Raw genomic sequence first — 18,962 nt, 5'->3', positions numbered from 1 at the left:
TTACAGAGCTGTCATCCTTGCAGCTCATATGCGTAGAGCAATGAAGAGCAACACCATTGCCAGGACTGAAGGCAAAAGGATTGTTGTTTTAACCAGAATCTGAAACATCCTTTCTCAGGGATATGCTTGAGCCTTGTTCCCAGGGAGCAGCAAGAGCAGGGCTGTCCCCAGAGGGGGGCCAAGCCGGGACCCCAGGGGGACCCCCAAGCAAGCAGTACATGAGCACAGCTGTTGCAGACATGGCAAGTGGATAAAGGGGGTCCACCCAGGGGTCCAGCCGGGACCGGCAGGAGATGGGGCTGGGGACAAGCGTGGATCTAAGTTCAGGTAGGCTCCAGCCGTCATCTCTGGACTCTCGGACATGCTCCTTTAATGCAAAAGTTCTTAACTGGGAGATGCTGGTTGCACAGATTCCTCCCAACCAGCTCCCACAGTTTATGGGGTGGGCATGCTGGTTTTATAGTGGGAGCCACATAGCTGGGTGGTGTACCCTACAGTGCCAAAATATATATGCCTTGGCATCAGGAGCAGGACTGAGCTAATACACATGTGCACTTTACATGCTGGATAACTTGGAGGGCAGGTAGAGAAACTTGGGTCTACACGGATCTGTGCTAGTAAGAGATGATCATTTTTCTGATGATGTGGGGGAAAAGTGATTCATCTGACAGGGAACAACAAGTGCTATTGTGAGGTGATGTGTCAGCTTGTGGAGATGGGTTTTTCACTCCAATCAGGTAACATTCAAGCCTGCACCTGTTTGCTGCAGCCACAGATCCTTGAAATGTCCAGTCTGTGAAATGTGTAAAAGATCATTCAAAGAAAGTTTTCTGGACCAGACTGAAGTCAAAGCCACTGAGTGCTTTTGGCAGAGCTGTCAACGAGGGAATTAAAATGCGACTAGCAATAATTGAGCTATTAGAGACGGGGTCAGAGATTAAGGGCTATTGCTTTCCGTGTCCTAAGAACATACTGACCTCCACAAGAGAAAACCCACACGTTTGTAGGAAGTTCCGATTCTGGACCTTATCGTATCTCAGTAAAACTCTGCCTTTATAAAAAATAACTCCCTACTGGATTGTTATCCATTTAAATTGTGTCCACATGTAACAAGCCTGGCTTTTGCATACTTCTGACAACTCTGGAAGTAGAATTACCACAGAAATCTGCAGTATTTTAGTGGGAAGGGGGTACTACTAACCATAAAGCTCATATTGAAAATCCATCTGTCTTCTGATTTGAGGCTAAGGCAGGCCAAGAAAGCCACATGGGCCCCAGGAAGAGAAGTACCAGGGGAAGGGGAAGAGAAGGTCATCTTGGTTTTGTTAGAGAGGGAAAATGAAAGCTTTACAGGTGGTCAGGGAATAGGAACTTCACCATTTCACTGATGTCAGATAACTGTCTGTAACGGGGATGTTTATTTTAACATTCAAACCTTTAGCATTACAGAGTGCTAACCATGGGATAAAAGATGTCCAGGAAAGGCTATGAATTGTCAAGATTTAAGATTGAATTCAAGAAGCAGCAGTATAGATAAGACAATGGAGAGGAAGTTAGCAAATCCTGGTTCTGCTCCTGCCTCTGCCCATGGTTTTGAAAATGTCACTTTTCTTCTTTGTATACATGTTTCTCCAGCCTTTAGCATCTGTTTTGCATTTGTAGCAGATCTTCCCACTAAGGGTGCATCTCCATGAGCATTTTCATAGGCTCACAGAACGGGTTAGTTCAGATCAGGAGCACGCTTTGGAAGTGAACCTCCCATCACCCCTGCTTACAGTGCCTGGGTTCACAGGCAGAGCAGGGCAGAGCCTTGTCCCACCACCCCAGGCATTGGGCACCTCTGTGGGGACAGGGACGGGCCAAGGCGGAGCTGGAGAAGTTGACTAAATGCCCACAGAAAGTCGAGTGTAGCCTGGTGACGTGCCACACTTTAAAATGTCTTTTGCGTCACTGAAGCCTTTTCAAGAACCGAAAGGGACCCTCGTGGTCTGAAACGGCAGTCAGGGGACCTGCCCTGGGAGCCGCCTGCTGAGCATCACCTCATCTCAGTCCTTCCTGTGACTGGTCCCTTGGGACTCACCAGGAAGGAGCACTTCGGTGCAAGGCACTTCCAGGAATGACATTTTCCAAAGAAAAAGCCCTTTCTCTGCTCCAAGAGTTAAAATTCTTCATTGTAATTCCTGGAAAGTGATCCAGTCTAAAAAATCCTAGCAGTGCTTGCAGGGGTAAGAAAACAATCATGGTGGAGGTTGTGTAAAACAAACAAAAAACTTGGAAAAGCTTTAAATTCAGGAGTATGATATTCTGGACATTACCAGCATTTTGTAAAAATGCCCTGACATGGTTTCTTGCAAAAGTCCTTGTGAAACTTTGGGTAAACTTAGGCCATTTGACTCTTTTGGTTGGAAACAATACAAAATTCTGTGGTTCTTACTTTTCATCTGCCAAAATTAAGGAAACGATTGTACTGTGTTCCTTGTAAGTGTTAGGAATTGCACTTTACTAAGTAAGGCCCAAGTAAGACTTAAGTAGAACTAGAAAAAATTCTCCTCGCTGTTTTTTATGACTTTTGAAATGTGTACAGATTCAGTATGCGCGTCTCTGCTCCATTCTTGTGGTGACTTCTGGTAAATATGTAAACTGATGGGTCTGCAACCTGAATGAATAGAGAATTTTAAAACATATATTGCTGAATATTATGGAAAGTGCATACCATAGTTTTGCTCAAACTCCAGCCTTCCTGCTATTTTCACTGGGAGCCTTGCATAATATTAGAAGTGCTAACTAATTGTATCTCTCAAAAATACAAGCAAGATGCAGTTCCACGTTAAGGTAATCTGGGAACAAAGCCATTGGCGTAATTCATTGTAGTATATATAAAACTGTAACGGGGAGAGTAAAAGAAAGCTTTCTTATCATCTTCTGTACTTCTTTAGCACATAACACCTGTACAGAGCTGTGAGGGCTTGCACAACTTGTAATGTATTGATCAAAAATCTCTGCTGGCCTAAGGGAACATGGATCCACTGCAGTCCATGGATCTGTGCCAGTTCACGCTACATTTTCTCTGAAACGAAGCAAGCAATGCAAGAAGGTAGAAGTTGCCCTGAAAAGTTTCTTCTTTTCAGAAACAACAATATTCACTAATCAACAACAGCCAATTCCCTTTTTGCCTACCCCCAAACCCTTGTCCTTACTGTCTCTGTGAGACTATAAATTGATCTTTGTAACATGTCCAGAAGATTAAAAATAATCCAGGCTCTCACAGAACGCAGAAACACGTCGCTCGTTCCAGAATTGAGAGGTCCTCAGGGAGGTGCTGCTTTAAAGTTAAACCGAGATAACTTTAGCATGAGTGTCGCACCAGTCTTAACTGTGCTGTGTCCAGGAGGTGATTCCTTGGGAATCAGTTTCCTAAAGTTTCATAAATATTGCCAAAGAGAGTTTTTAAAAAAGAACAGAAGTAGACTTAGCAATAAAGACCTTTCTTTGCGTTGAAGAATTCCCAGTAACTTGCTGGGTGGAATGAGTAGAGGCCACAACAGCTGTAGAAGCAGAAATTTTGTTTAGTATCAGTTTTGCATGCCACAGTATAATGTTTCTACGCTTTCCAAGGAGGACCCGTAAATATCATGTAACAGTTCATGTGCCAGCATATCAATGCCGACTGGATTTTCAGATCTGACATTTACTTTTGTCTCTTCAGATAGGACACATCAATGTACATCAAGTGATTAACAGATGTACCAGTAACTGTCAGCCAAACCACGGTGCTTTAGGATTCAAACAGCACAGAAGAGTCAACCTGCCAAATCTCACAGCACCCGCCAGCTTCCTCAGGTGAGCTTCACGGTACAGCCTTGCTCGCCAGCAAACGGGCACTTACTGAGTACAAAGAAGCTGTCCTTGGCACCTGAGACTTTTGTGCTGCCCTTGCGGGTCCCATGACTCTGGATCACGCTGTTCAGTGCATGAAAGTTTGTGCAAAGTCCCTGAGGTTGGTTGTCTTCTGGGGCAAGAAGGATGCCCCAGGAAGGGGCGACACGGTTGCAAACACCCTGCTGAGCCATTCAGACCTTCTTCGCACCTATGTCACAGCGGCTTTTGGGGTCTGAATAGCTTGTTGCTGTCTTTGAACCCAGTTTCTGTCCACACCTAAGAGCAGAAGATAGTCATCACCAATCTTTTAGTAAAACAGGCAAGAACCTGAAGCACTACTGGGTGAAAGAAAAAGGTTTGATTTTATTAGAAAAGTAAATTCTACCTCTCCTCTGAAAACTGTTTCCAAAAAAGTACATGCACAAATCCAGCTAGCACAATCATCCGTTTGCACAGCAAGCCCTTAGACACTGTTTTCCTTCTTCCAGATGACTTTCGTAGCCCACCTGGGAAATAAATTACTGGGCAGTGCTAGAGTTAGTAAACCTACATACACTCATAAAAGTTCAAGCCAAAGTGTGATCATCAAGTACTTACAGGTCAGTAATCACACCCTTAATTTTCAGAAATAATTTAGAGGAGATGGTATTATCCGGAGAAAAAGGTCCTTCCTTTTCCTTTCCAAATATCCCGTTATAACGTAGCAATAAATATAAAAATTAGGACCTGGCTGAATGTTTGCTGAAGCCAATGGAAAGTCTTTACTTAATCCCAGGGCACTTTGGTGGGAGCCCTTCAAACCTTTCAATTCAGAAAAGCACCTATGTCATAAGACTTTATAAGGTCCCAGTTATATTGCCCCATTTTGTGGGACATAGCTACAGCCTTGAAGTTAATAATATGCTTAACTACTTTGCAGAATAAGGATGCACATAGAGCCAAGTATAAGCCTAAGATCTGTGTCAAACAGGGCTTTAATATTCAGCAGACCACGCTGTTTGCCACGCACAGATCTTTTGCCATTTAAGCTATGGGTATTGGTTTGATTTTTGGAAAACGGGTCTTCCAGCACATTCTTCAAAAAATGGTATCTAAGAACACTAGCTAGAGGTAGTATGATGGACTCTTTCAAAAGCAGGCTTTTGTAGAAAGTGATATAGTTATGTAGTTCTCCCAGTTTACTCTCAGGTCATGCTGCTGCTTGTGCATCGGAGTCCCAATCTTACAAATAAAAAGGTTGCACTCGTTCCAAGAATCATGACAACAAAAAAAGGCATAAATCTGCAGTCTGCTCCTGACAGCTTTTCTTTACACCATTTTTTTTTTCTCTGCAGTGGAAGAGTCTAAGCATGTTTCAGTGGTTCTACACTCCCAGTGCACAACATCATCTGCAGCGGCCAGAGTCAGCTGAAACAGTCTCTCATAGGTTGGCTTTCGAACGAGGAGTTTCTCACAGCACGATCAACTGCCCTTCCAGCAAATCACAGGTGTTCTCCACATGGCGTGAGCAGGTGAGAGCACGACTTTGCCAAACCATGATGAAGTTTGGTAGCTGAAATACAAAATCCAAGTTTGGCCTGAGATCTGAACCTGGCACTCTGCTTTATCCTCTGCTCCAAGCCAAATCAAACTGCAGCACGTCATGAAAACCAAACACCGCTGTACTCTGGATCGCTTAAGGTCTGGATCCAACTATAAACTCTGATGAGGAAGCTCCTCTCTATACATATTGCCTCATTAGCTAGGGCTGGTAGAACCCTGAGAGAAATTCAAACATCTGAAGTCTGCACCCGTAAGTCTGTAGAGAAGAAGCTAAAATGCTGAGAAGGCATTGGGGGTGCAAAGAAATAGCTGCTCCATGTAGCTTAAAAAAAAACCCACGAAAGAAACACACAAGCAAGATTTATGGGTGGTTCAAGTTCTGAGGCAAAACACCTCCTCTGTCTTTTTGGCTCCTGAAGTCTCTTATTATTAGTTTAAGAGCTGCCAGGCAGACATAGTAATTCATTCAGCCCACCTGTGCTTTTTTTGAGGGAAAATAATTGCAAAGGATGTGTTCCATATTCTTCAGGAAGTGTTCCTCACAGTGGAGCCAGCTCTGCTGCAGCCTCATGAGCACTTGCAGGACATCTGTGGCGTGCCAGCCCGCCCAGGCGATCCTGCTGCCCAGGCGATCCTGCTCTCGCATTCTCCCTTGCGCTTTTTTTTGGTTTTAATAGGGAAAGATTTGATTTTTTCTTCTAGTGTGTTTGGCACTTCTGGTAGAGCCTTTGACATGGAAAAAGGCTCATCTTTCAAATGCCTATGGCATTCCCTGTGGAAGGTGATTTTTAAAAAGCCATTTTATTTTGCTTCCTGGCAGTGATATCAAAGGAACAATCAGTGCCTGATTTAGAGCCAACAATTTATTTCCATTATAATAAACAGAAAACAATGGCATGCTGCCTTATTAGTTATTCACTTTCCAAGTCAACGAACTCGGAGGGTTGGGATGAGATCTAACCAGAGATATGCTTTGATGTTTTCAGTTTGGAGAATTGGTCTCCTAGCCAAAATGCTGAGCGATGCCAGTTCCGGGGGAAGAAGGGAGGGAAGCAAGGGCAGAGGGAAGGGAGAGAGTCACTGAAAGCACAGGGCAGGGGGTAGCTACTGGAAGAGCTGGGTATATTGTGGCACGATGGTGGCTGGTTATAAGAAGACATTGGAGTGGTGACTGTGGTACTTGGGAGTCTCACATCAGATGTAACACGTGTGCAAAGAGCAGCAGCTGGATTGATTTTGGTGTTGTTACTTTGATTTATACCCATTGAGGATCTAGTTTAATACACGCTCAAGATCTGCTACTGTACTTCAGAAGAACAGAGCCACATCTGTGGTGTTGTGGAGGCTGATGAATCAGCCAACATCTGTGTGTTGTGGAGGCTGATGGATCCAAACCAGATGTGCACAGCAGCCCTGGGTACTCATCCTTCTCTCCCAGGAGCAAGCTCTTAGTCTTCTAGCACTGTCACATAAATACTGCTTTGTAGGGAATGCTGCTGAGCAAAATGAGTTTCAGTATTTGTCACTGTACTTTGTTGTTTTAGCACTGACTTCGCATATGTATAACATTGCAGGACGGGAAACTCCTCAGCAGAAGCGTGAGAGTTAAAGTGCTTTGAAATACTTTGTTCTATATGCCTAATGGGACAGAGGAGCTATGGAAAACTGTCTCACAAGAAGGTCTTGTAGGTGGGGATAAACATGAAAGGTAAATATCTGCTATTTTTCTGTATGGAAAATTGTGATCAACTGCTTTCTTGGCATCGTGATACCAACAAATAGCAAAACGTCAAAGACTCCCCATTGCCTTGAATGCATTTCACCAGCATTCCCAGAACAATCAAAATATCCGTATTATTTAATAGAGCAGAAAGCCTGAATGTGGTGCAAAGCAATTGATCATTCCTTCTTTACTGATCATGTCTTTCATGGACAAGCCACCCCAGCTGTTTTGGATTCTTTTCTGATAAACAGACAAACACATTAAAAACACATTTTTTCTCACAGAATTGATGCCATAAACTGCCCAAGTGGTTTGTAACAGTAACCAAATGACTAAAGACAACAGTAAGTGAAAGAGGTTGTTTGCTTTAGTGGAGAACTGCCTGTGCATTGTAGGGAGACATATACCTGCTGCCTAGCTGTAGATTTTTATTTTAAGGGAATTTCTGTAGGGATTTTTTAAAAACCTGAGAAAATTGCAAAATTCTCCAAAGCCAAAAGAAGCCATTCTTAGGAGGAGCAAGACAAGCTGCAACCTGTTTTAGAAAAGGTATTGCATGATGATCATAAACCATTATCTATGAGGTAACCAAACACAGCATAGAAAAACAAAAATACTGGTTAGGAAGAAATGTCTCCTCTGAGCAAAGATGTTTAGTAATAGTTTTGTGTGTTATTGTCATACTGCTTTAAATAGCCAAACCCATAATTATCATGGAGAAGAGAATCTGAAGCAGGTGATATCGCACAAAAGATCACTTAGTAATTCATTGGGCCACAAGAATCTGTGTGATGATGACAATCTTCAGAGGGCAAAGTAATCATACTGGATCCAAGCCTGTTGTGGTTTAACCCCAGCCGGCAACTAAGCCCCACACAGCCGCTCGCTCACTCCCCCCCCAGTGGGATGGGGGAGAGAATTGGAAGAGTAAAAGTGAGAAAACTCGTGGACTGAGATAAAGACAGTTCAATAGGTAAAGCAAAAGCCACATGCACAAGCAAAGCAAAACAACAAATTCATTCACTGCTTCCCATCGGCAGGCAGGTGTTCAGCCATCTCCAGGAAAACAGGGCTCCGTCACACATTAACGGTGACTTGGGAAGACAAATGCCATCACTCCTAACGTGCCCCCCTTCCTTCTTCTTCCCCCAGCTTTATATGCTGAGCATGACGTCATGTGGTGTGGAATATCCCTTTGGTCAGTTGGGGTCAGCTGTCCTGGCTGTGTCCCCTCCCAACTTCTTGTGCACCCCCAGCCTCCTCGCTGGTGGGGTGGGGTGAGAAGCAGGAAAGGCCTTGACTCTGTGTCAGCGCTGCTCAGCAATGATGAAAACATCCCTGTATTACCAACACTGTTTCCAGCACCAATCCAAAACACAGCCCCATACCAGCTACTATGAAGAAAATGAACTCTACCCCAGCCAAAACCAGCACAAAGCCTCAGAGAGTTTCTTGCACTGGCACTTTTCAAAAATATCTACTTGTAATGACCAGCAGTGGCAGTCTGTCGCTTGCACAGGTCAATTTGCAGTGCAGAACAACGCTTTCAAATCCTGCTTGAGCAGTTTTCTCTCCTTTGAACCCTCTTTCTTATTGCCAGATGCTCAGTCACAGTCTGGCCCTCATTCTTCCAGTCCTCCCATAAATGGAAGCAAATTTCCACCAAAAGCTTCCTTGGGGGCATAAGGAAATTAGAGAAAGAATAGACCTGGAGTCCTCTCATGTAGCTAAAAGGCCTCCAGTCAGACACTGCAGCCAACTTCTTTTTCCTGTGCTCTGTTGCAACCCGATCAGCCTTTTTCCTAGCCTAGAAATTCTGGCTCCTTGCTTTATTCCAGCCGATCTCCTTTCAGTAGAGGCATGTGATACCTAGCCTTGATCCTCCTAACCACAGTAACCCAAGCATCCCACGAAAAGGGCTGCGCTTCTTGCCCTTCTGCATTTACATGATTGCCTTCTGGACAGTAATAGATGATGCTGAAATTCTTTCAACAGAGATATGAGCTTATCCTCCCCCCTTCAAATGCTGGTTCTCTCTCTCCCGTGCTCTTAACTTTGCCTCATCAGCTCGGTCTTTCTGCTGGCCCCCACTCATTTCTCAAACCAAAAGTCTATGTGTTTGTAGCCATGAAGTCCCAGAGTGCAATGTGTTCCAGCATGAAGTGATTTCAGGTTGGCGATGGCTGAGGCCAGCCTGGATGCTGCCTCCCCTCTTGTTAAATGAGGCTAGGCATCATACAGTAAACAGTTAGGGTGAGGAAGCTGCAGCTGGAGCCATCACACCGCCTAAAAGGAGAAAACACCTAGCCAAATTAATTCCAAGAAAGAATAAGGTTGGTGTTTCATAGGGCAATAGGAACCATCTGTGACATACTCGTCTTTTTATTTGTCCTTGCCATGAGTTCAGTAAATATTCTTATTCATGTATGGAGTGCAAAGGTCTTCACTGAGGTAGGTACTTTGATTTACCAGTGCCTTGCCTCTAAAATCGTGCAAAACAGATGAAGGCAGGCAAGGGAGGAATATTGTTCCTTCCATCCCAAAGGCATGGAGGGCCAGGCAGCAAAGCTTTTGGGTGAAGTCCTCGGAGTCACGCAGAGGATCTGCTGAGGAAATAGGAACTGAGAATAGGTATCGTGAATCTTTAACTCCTGTACATCCTTTTGATGCAGAGTCAAATCCTACTCCTATGATACCCCTCTGAAGGCAGCGTAACTATGCATGGGCGGATGAGAGAGACATCGCCTGTTCTTTTTTCCGTCATGTCAGATTTCCCTGAAATCCGTTTTATCTGACTGCCAGACAAGGCTTCTCAAATCTGCAGCCAGCGTTATTTGGTCAGGGCATGGGGGTGAAAAGCCCAGCATTCAACAGAGATTCCTTGGAGTATCTTTAAGATCTTGGATCACATAAAACAGTCCCCTCTCATAAAAAAAAAAAAGCACACAAACTTACCATTGTTGAGTGTTTCTTTAATAGAATCAGAAACAAATTTGTGACCTTGTGGCCCAGAGGTGGGAACACCATCTATAAACTTGCCCAGACATAGAAATGCATTCTGCCTGTCAGTAGGAGTTTGCCATTGAACATGTATATAAAAAAAAGCTGGTGTTACATTAGGCCAACATTTTTTAAATGCCACAGCTCACTTTATATGCCGTAAACCTTGTTAATGTTGCTAACAAGAAAGTTAAAAACTCAAAGCTATAAAAATAGGAATGCCACTGCTAACTAAATAAATATACGTGAGAACCAAATATTCAGATACAAGTTCTGGAATGGCTCATGTGTCCAGGGAGGGAGAAAGAAAAAAAAAACATTAACCCGAGTTGTTGCTGATGTTATAAAAGCTCCCTATAGTCAGCAAAATTGCATCCCCTTGAGCGTTTGACTTAATTTCAAATGGTTCTTGAGAATTCAACGCTACAGCATGGACAAAGTGGCCGGTCATTTCAGAAGTCAGGGCAGGCGGGCAGCAAGGACCATGCCAGCAAGGACCGTTCAGCCCGGGAGACCGGATGGGGCAGGGAGGTTTCCTTCTATCTGACTCAACAACAGATTGTTAACGTGGCAGCAGCGGGGAAAATGTTTCCATCAAAACAGGCCACCTACATATTCTGGCCTCTACCGTTGGCTCTGGATCCAAGTTAATAGACCCAGTTTGTGCCTGTTATACACAATCTGGGATGTATCATGAATCTTTTCGACAGCCTTGACTCTATAGTGGTTCAGGGGCTGGAACTTGCAGCGATTATTTTTGGCATTTATGTCCTAACTACATATATTTATCAATGCAACTTTTTAACTCTATAAGGTAAGAATCGAGACCTACTCCTAATGTTGAGCCGTCTGACATCAGAGTTACACGGGCTCACCTCTCTACTTACCATTGGCAATTAATTTTGTCTTCTAGTCTTTGCTTGTGAAAAGCAACCTTTTTCTTTTCCTAATTTATTTCCTCCTGGAAATTATGAATGAAAGATCTTCAAAGTCATGATATTTACTCACACGATGGACCTTTGTTTACAGATTTTGGCAACACAAAAAAAAATATATTTTATACATTTATTTATGCATATAAATCTAGAGGGGGTTATACAGTGAAGAAAAGTGGGAGAGAGAAAGCGGTGTTACTTTCACCTTCCTGTGAACGCAGGCTTTGGCTTTTTCTAAGAACAAGTTCTGTACAGTTCTTTTCCCCCATCGGTGTGTGGAATGCCATGTATTGTCAGACAGATGTAAAGCAAACTCCTATTTACTTAAGCATTAGTTTCCTGATCCCAATCCCAAGCTCTGTTTATGGAAGTCTTATGGAGCGTAGATCAGCTGCTAAGAGGCAAACTGGTGTCTTAAGGCCACAAACAACAAACACACCCTCCTCCCCAAAGGGATCTGTAGAAACAGGGACAACTTGTTAGGTCCCTGAGTGCATTAATAGGCCTCGATTGCCCTGACCCAACCCCACCTGGGGCCACCGGCCACACCCGAGAGCCCCTACCTACACACCTTCTCCTCATTGGTCTGGGGATGCATTTAATCTCAGGCTTGGGTAACCAGTCCTTGTAGAAGCTGCACTGAAGATGGATGTCTCTCTAATGCTAAACCTGGCCCTATATTCTTGAGAGATCCTCAAACCTATTTTGAAGAGGTAGGGCACTTGCTACTCTGTCTCATCCTAGAAGGTTTAAAAAAAAATGAGCGTGTGAACCAGAAGAACTGTCTGATGGGGACCTAGGATTGGAAACCCTTCTTTCAAGGCATACATCATACAGGGAGGTTGGTTTGTGAGGCAAGCTCTGCCTGCTGCTCTGGGGGACCTTACAACTACCCCTAACGCTATCGCAAAATTCTGTCTTTGCTCTGCTTGTTTTCTTATCCTTAATTTAATGCTGTAAAGAAGAGGCAGAAGAGTGAGCATGCTGTCAAGAGTGTTAGACCAAGATCACTGTGAAAGCAGGAAGACCCAGGCTTTGGGATGCAGCCTGACAACCCGTGCTGTTAGATACCATAGCTAGGGCAGCACTAGAGCAACGGGGGTGTTGCAGAGCTGGAAGTCCACGACTAGTACCAGGTACAGAGGAGCGGCAGGCAAGGAGGAAGTTGTCCAAGGGCTGGTGGTACTGATAATTCTAGGCCATTGCCTCACAGGTTACCCAAGCAGGAAAAACTGTTACAACAAAGATTGCTCATTAGGAAAGCTAAGTGACTTGTGTCACGACAAGCGTCTTATTGGCAAGGGGTTACAGGGACCACAAAGCAAAGTGCTTTTCTGAACCTGAGGGGGCCTTGAATGTGTCTCTAGCTGGGGCAAAAGATGATCCATAACTGTGGCTTCCCAGTTACTGCAGCCCAAAGCTTATGAAAAAACTTACTTGGAGTGTACAGCAGTTTTTTGACACTTTATTCTGGGTGTTTGCACTTGGTGATTATGCTCTGCTTTGTCTTGAAGTTGTCAGCTTGCATGGCTCTATATTCTCTCACTATGAATTTTGCTATGAACACAGAAATTTTTAGACTGCCTCAGCGCTCCCTAAACCTGTTGGGGGTGGAGTATGCAGAACCTTACAGTCTATCCCTGTTCTAAAATTATAGACAAACAGTGGTGATATGTTTTGCTGGGAGTCTCATAGGGCTTACAGCAGTGATGGATCTGATGCACGCAGTACTTGTCAGTGGAGCAAAAGAGCTACAGGACAAACAGGAGGGTCACGCTGAGGACCTGCTACATACGAATGTACTTATCAACCTGCTATTTGAGTGAGAGAAAGGTTGGGGGGGGTTAAGCTGAAAAACAGTTTGAGATTTTCAAAGACCTGTTTCCTCCTCTGATATAATGAACATTATCATTGTATTAAGAATACCTGGAAGGGATTTAGGATGAGAAACACTTGTATGCTTTGTCATGCACTATGTGATCAAGTCCATAGCTGTAAACAGTGTTGCTGGCAGCATTTGATGTGTGGCTGTGCAGTTAACGTGGGCATGAGAACAAGGTGCCTCAGCTGCAGGCTCCTGTGTAAGTCCGGAGAATGCTTACAGAAGCACAAGGTCATAGCTATTAAAAAACAAAGTTGTCACTTAGCTTCTCTGTGGACTACTACACTTGAAACAATCTCTAAATAAGCAAACCTTGGAAAAGCTTAGTAAAGATTTTTCTTCACGCATTTCCTCCCTCTTCAATTCTGACATTGGAAAGACCATCTCTGGGATAGCTAGAATCCACTGAGGTCTAGGAGTTACTTCATAAAAAAGGCTGTCTTTGAAGACCGAATTTGGGGATTTCCACCAGAGTGCAAACCAGAAAGCACTGCAAGGAATACGTGTGAATTCTGAGAATACATACAGGCATGTGCTTGCTGTGTGAAGGCAATTATATGTAGGTTACATATAAAGTCCTGAAAAGACCTCAGCTTTCAGCATCTTCCAGGAGTTTAGCATGATCTGAGGTAGCTCAGCAGCTTGTGAAGTAAAGGCCTTGTTGGTTGGTACATGTTCAGGTTCTCAAATACCATTATCATAAGCTTTATCTGGGCTGACTTTATGTGAGTGCTTGGATTCCTGCCTGTCTTCAGCAGCTAATCATAAGGGGTTTTTTCCCTCTAAGTTTGTCCTCCCTTCCCACTCCCCCGTGTTCCTTTAAGTGATTTTTCTGTGGTGGGGGCTAGCAGTTTACCTATCCTGTGCTTGGATGATTTTGCTTTTCTCCTTCATCCAGACCATTTTCATCCAGACCATTTGTCATAATTCACTATTTTTGGTCAGACGTACCAAGCCTCCCATCATTAAAGGCTACAGAGCCAACCTTCTTCCAGCATGGAAGAGAGTCTTTTGGGCTTTAAAGATGATTTGGCACCAGCTCTTAGCAATGATTCAAAAAAACCTCCAAAACTCCTAATACAGATTAATCTATTTCACGCTCAACCCTTGATTGTTGTAGCCACCTATGGGTCAGAAATGAGGAAGGGTTGGATGATGGCAAACAGTGTGCAGAAAGCTCCATGCTTGCTTTGACTTAAAAACAGCCAAAAGAGTACGTTTTTAAACCTTTGTACACTTATTCAACTTCACTTCCACAATGACAGAAAAATTACTCAGACTATCCTGCTTCGGGGGGGGGGGGGGGGCAGGGAGGAGGAAGTACACTTCTCCAAGACTACAGTAAAGCATAAACTGTTTCAGAAGATGGTTGTCTTTCTCCATATAGAGATGATGTGCGTGATTAACAACCAATTAATGATTAAATACATTAATGATTAAAATCAAATCCAAGCAGTAAGTGGGGATGATATATTAGGACTATATTGTTGAGGAGTGAGGAAGGTAGGTAATCCAACTGAGAAATCTACTCTTTTGTTGTATGGCTAATCAAAAAACCAGCCATTTTCTTTAGCTCTTCAGAATTTAAATCAAACTTGATGTGTCTATTTGAAACAATGACTCAGTTATCTAAAAGACTCAATATAGTATGCTCACAGGAGAAAAATTGGCGGTATTTTAGCAAGAATATTTCATTTTCAAAGGCTACTGGTTACAACTTGGTGAGAAGTTTCCCTTTCCCACCCCTCTCTTTAATCTCAGTACTGACTGCGATTTATTAAGCTATATTTCCAGGATGACATGCTGAGATGATGATTTTGTTGGAAGACCACACTCAAAATTGTCCTGAAATTGGATGCAGCATGGGAACCATCATAATCAGGACTTTACCACTGAAGCCTAGGAACAATTTTGTGGAGGGTCATGTTGCGTCTTGTCTAGGGCTTTCACAAATTAAAAATCTATTTATATATGAATTCTAAATCAAAGCATAACCATTCTGTGCTTTGATTTAAAGCACTTACATTTTTCTCTTCACCTCAAACATGGACTGTGTTCAGCATTCTCATTTGAATGTACACCAGTGTAAGTCCTGGGAAAGACGTTTTCTTCAGCAATCAAACTCTCTGTTAATGCTGCTAAATTTCTAACACAAGAGACTAGATAAGGCATAAGGATGGCAAACTGTTGAATTGTTGTTATTGTAAGCCCTCTCAGAGGGGAACCAAAGCAGATGTGAGACTTGAACTTTCCAATGGGGTGTACTGCTGTAGACAGTCTTTTCACCTAGTTTCCCCTCTTTCCTTTGCCTCAGAATTCTTCCAGTTGGGTTAGGCAGGTCCCAGGGCTTCTGCATGTATGGGTTTTTATCTCTGTAGATCGTTGCCTATTCAGATTGCAGTGCTGAGGCTTAAGTGTTGGTGAAGGACTTTATAATAGAGTAATGGCTGCTGTTAAATACCAAAGGAAAAAAGAAAACCGAGAGAAGGAGGAAAACAAACGAAACAAAGAATTTGGTTCTTGTTGATTTGCATCTCAGGAACACTAAAATCACTTTGTAATTGTTCAGGTAAATAACATTCCAGTTCCAGAAACAGGGTGGCTTGCAAGCAAATTCATTAAGTGGGATTTTCTTGTGCATTGCAAGAGAGCCTGTGAAGTTTCTTTGGTTATAAAGCCAAGGTACATAATTTCACTTGGAACTTCTGACCAGTGGCATATTGCATGTTCTCCAGGTCTTGAGTAACAATTCCATTAACTGCTAATTTATAGTGCTCATGAGTCTGGAGGTAGCAGGGAAAAGGGCAGAGTCTGTGATTGCCTCTAGCTCAGTAGCCTTTTTTTGGCATTTATGTATGTAATAGCTTGGATCCTACAACTCTGCAGTTCCTGGGTCCCTATTTCTTCAATACAAATAAAATGAGGATGATGCCTAGATCCTTTCTGGAGAGTTTTAGAAACATTAGCCAAAACTTACAGATATGGGCACCTTCACTGTGGCTTATCCCCAGCAATGAATAAATTATTATTCTGGAATCTCCAGAAATTGGGTCTCCTACCTTGATTCCTTCCTCTATTCAAATACTTACACCTTATGTTATTTGGTGGCAAACTCTTTCTTCTCCTGGTTATAATTTAGGAACCTGTCTGGATTAATCAACCCTACAGACAGATGCATCCCCTTTCAATGCCACCTTCACTCTGAAACAATTCTGAGAAATGTGAAGAACTTCATTTCAACATGAGAATTAGTCTTGGGACCGAATTCAAGATCTGTAGGCAAAGGAACAGTGAGGGAAGACAGATTTCTTCAAAGTAATCCATCAGCAGGGTTCAGTGCAGAGTTTAGCACTTAGGAAAGAAGTAATTTCCATATAGACTGAGTCAGAAGTCATCCATGAGTAGAAAAATAATAGGAAAGACTTTTAAAGTTTGAGTTCATTTACTGACGTGGCTTTCCCTTGGGTTTTTTTGAGCTCATGGAACTCAGTATCTTCAACAGCATGCTGAGTGGTAGATGCAAAACACTAGTTAATGCTTAACTGCTTTTCTGATGCTGTGGACGTTAGGTTACTGAAATTCAATGATAGGTTATATTAGCAGCAATATATATTTGTATGTGAATGTGTAGAGACATTGTGTTAGGCAGAAGGGTTGTTTGGGTAGAAAGAGAGGAAAGCGTACTCTTTTTACGCCTCTGGCAAACTTCCATAACTGGCTCACCCTGACTGGATAAGATTTGTTATTTGTAGAGCAGTGGCTGCCTGGAGAAATGCTGTAGCAGCGAGCTCAGCCTGTGTGTCTAGCAGCAGCTTTTATTAATCGCAGCAGTGGGTGGAAAATGCATTAGCCTCATATATTACTGTTGGGGGGTTGGCGGTATCCATTCTCCCAGGGTTGCTACATCCTTTAAAACTATATCTACATGGAATTTGCTCTTCATTCTCCTCTTCTTTTTCCTTTCCTTGTCTTGAGACATTCAGCATTGCCTGCGGTCCTCCCATTTCCTGCATCCTTTGCTAGCAAAGATACGGAATGGCAGAACCCTGATACCAGCCTGAGGTCCTTCGTGATGCAACAAAGTGGAAGAGGTAGTTTTTCAGTAGTCATTCAGCTACCCTTTTGTCTCTTTTAAAAAAAAAAAAAGAAAGAAAATAAGAATTTCTAGTAAAAGATCAACATTATTCTTCGTTACAATATTCTCAAAGCTCTCCACCTTTCTTCATCTTACCTTCCATTGAGATGTCTGGAAACATATCTGTGTTTCAGTACTGCCTGAGCAATTCTGCAGAGGTGTCTGCTCACAGTAGATATAGGAAACAGCATAACCTGCCAATGCCTTCTTTATATAGCTGCCTATATCTGCCCTCAGCAGAAATGTTGGCGATCAATGTGTGCTAGCATTTTCCCAGCAGCTGCCAATGCGACTACGCAGGTGATATTGCAATGGGGAGGGAGGGCTGGCAGAAGGAATAATTTAAAGAAATAATTCAGGCAGCCCCAGCTGGCTGTGTCACGAAGTCTGCCGCTCCAGCACAGGTCATCTGGATGGATGGGAACCAGTCTTGGAAGAGCAAAGCTCAGCACTAAATTCCCGAGGGAAAAGCTGTTTGTGCTGTGTACCTACAAGGCATTGATATAGCATTATTCTGTGCATAGTACATCCTCCTGCTGTCTGGTGCTACTAGTAACAGAAATAATGACATAGACATACCATGGGTAAGATCATATCCTACTGGTTTTGAAGGTAAAAACCTCTTCTGCCCTGTGGGAGCCTACAGACATGGTGTGTTGATAAGTATATCTGAGGTCATATTACCCTTGAGGACAAGGACCCTTTTTTTTTATTCATATCTCTGAAAACCTACAGGGAAAACACCAGAACCTACAAAATGTGCAAAGCTGAAGAAACTTTGCCTCTGTTTTTGGCAGCTCTTCAGACTCTATCACAAACTTGCAACAACCAGCACTTTTCCTGCATGCGTAGATGGGAATCGTGCTTTTGAGGGGTAAATCTTAACTGTTGTCCCTAAACAAATTTAAAAGGCATCTAGCTTTTATCATTTGGGAGAGAAACCTGAAAATTAGAAGTTCTGAGTTTTGGGAGAGAACTCCGAAACTATTAATTTTGAAACTTTACAACTTCCAGATCTTTCTCATGAGGGATCCAATAAATGGAGCGGTGAATGGCAGTGAAAATTTCAGATCCAAATACGTGCAAAATGTGGTTAACTTGAAAACAAATCCTTGTACTTCAGATGTTGGACTCTGATATGATAATAGTGGTAAAGAAACCCTGAGTTCATTTCAGCCAACATGTGGAAGGGTTTGAAAAGCGTTAGCTTGTAGTTTGAGCCCCCAAGTAATATTTAGCCTTTCTACTTCCAGTGGTGCCATGTGCCATTTTTAACCTAAAAAACAGCTAGCTTTGGCTCTTATCTTCAGAGGCTAAAACAGGAATTTGGTCTAAGAGAAGATTCTGCAGGTTCCCTTGCCAGTGTTACTTGTTCTGTTTTATGAGTGCATGTGATGACCTGTGTGTCTTCATATGGGCTGTTTACAGCATGATTACAATGATAAATGAAACATGGTTAAAGCTGTTACATTCCAGTATCCCCTCATTGCACAGTAATTCATGTACTCTACTGAACAAAATAAATTTGGAAAGAAAAGTGATCTTTCTCTTCTAAGGGCATATCATAATTTCAAGAAATACTTTCCGTTATGGGTTCTTATGGTATTGCATCTGTTCATGAAAACTGAACTGAAATTGTGAATCATTCTATAAATGCTAACCAAAGCAAGATGGCTCAGTTTTAAATATCTGTCTCTTCTGGTTTCAGATCATTAAAACTTTTATTTCATCAAATTCAGAATTAAAGTTTAAAAAAAAATACCCAAAACAACAACAAAGCAAGACCCTCCCCTAAACTCAATTTTTTTTATCATCTGTCCTCCACTTCTGGAATAGGAAATTCTGCAAACCAACTCTGAACTCAGG

The sequence above is a fragment of the Aptenodytes patagonicus genome, chromosome 3, assembly GCF_965638725.1.
Source record: "Aptenodytes patagonicus chromosome 3, bAptPat1.pri.cur, whole genome shotgun sequence".
Lineage (NCBI taxonomy): Eukaryota > Metazoa > Chordata > Aves > Sphenisciformes > Spheniscidae > Aptenodytes > Aptenodytes patagonicus.
The sequence above is the reverse complement of the archived record's forward strand: the minus strand, read 5'-3'. Positions refer to the sequence as shown.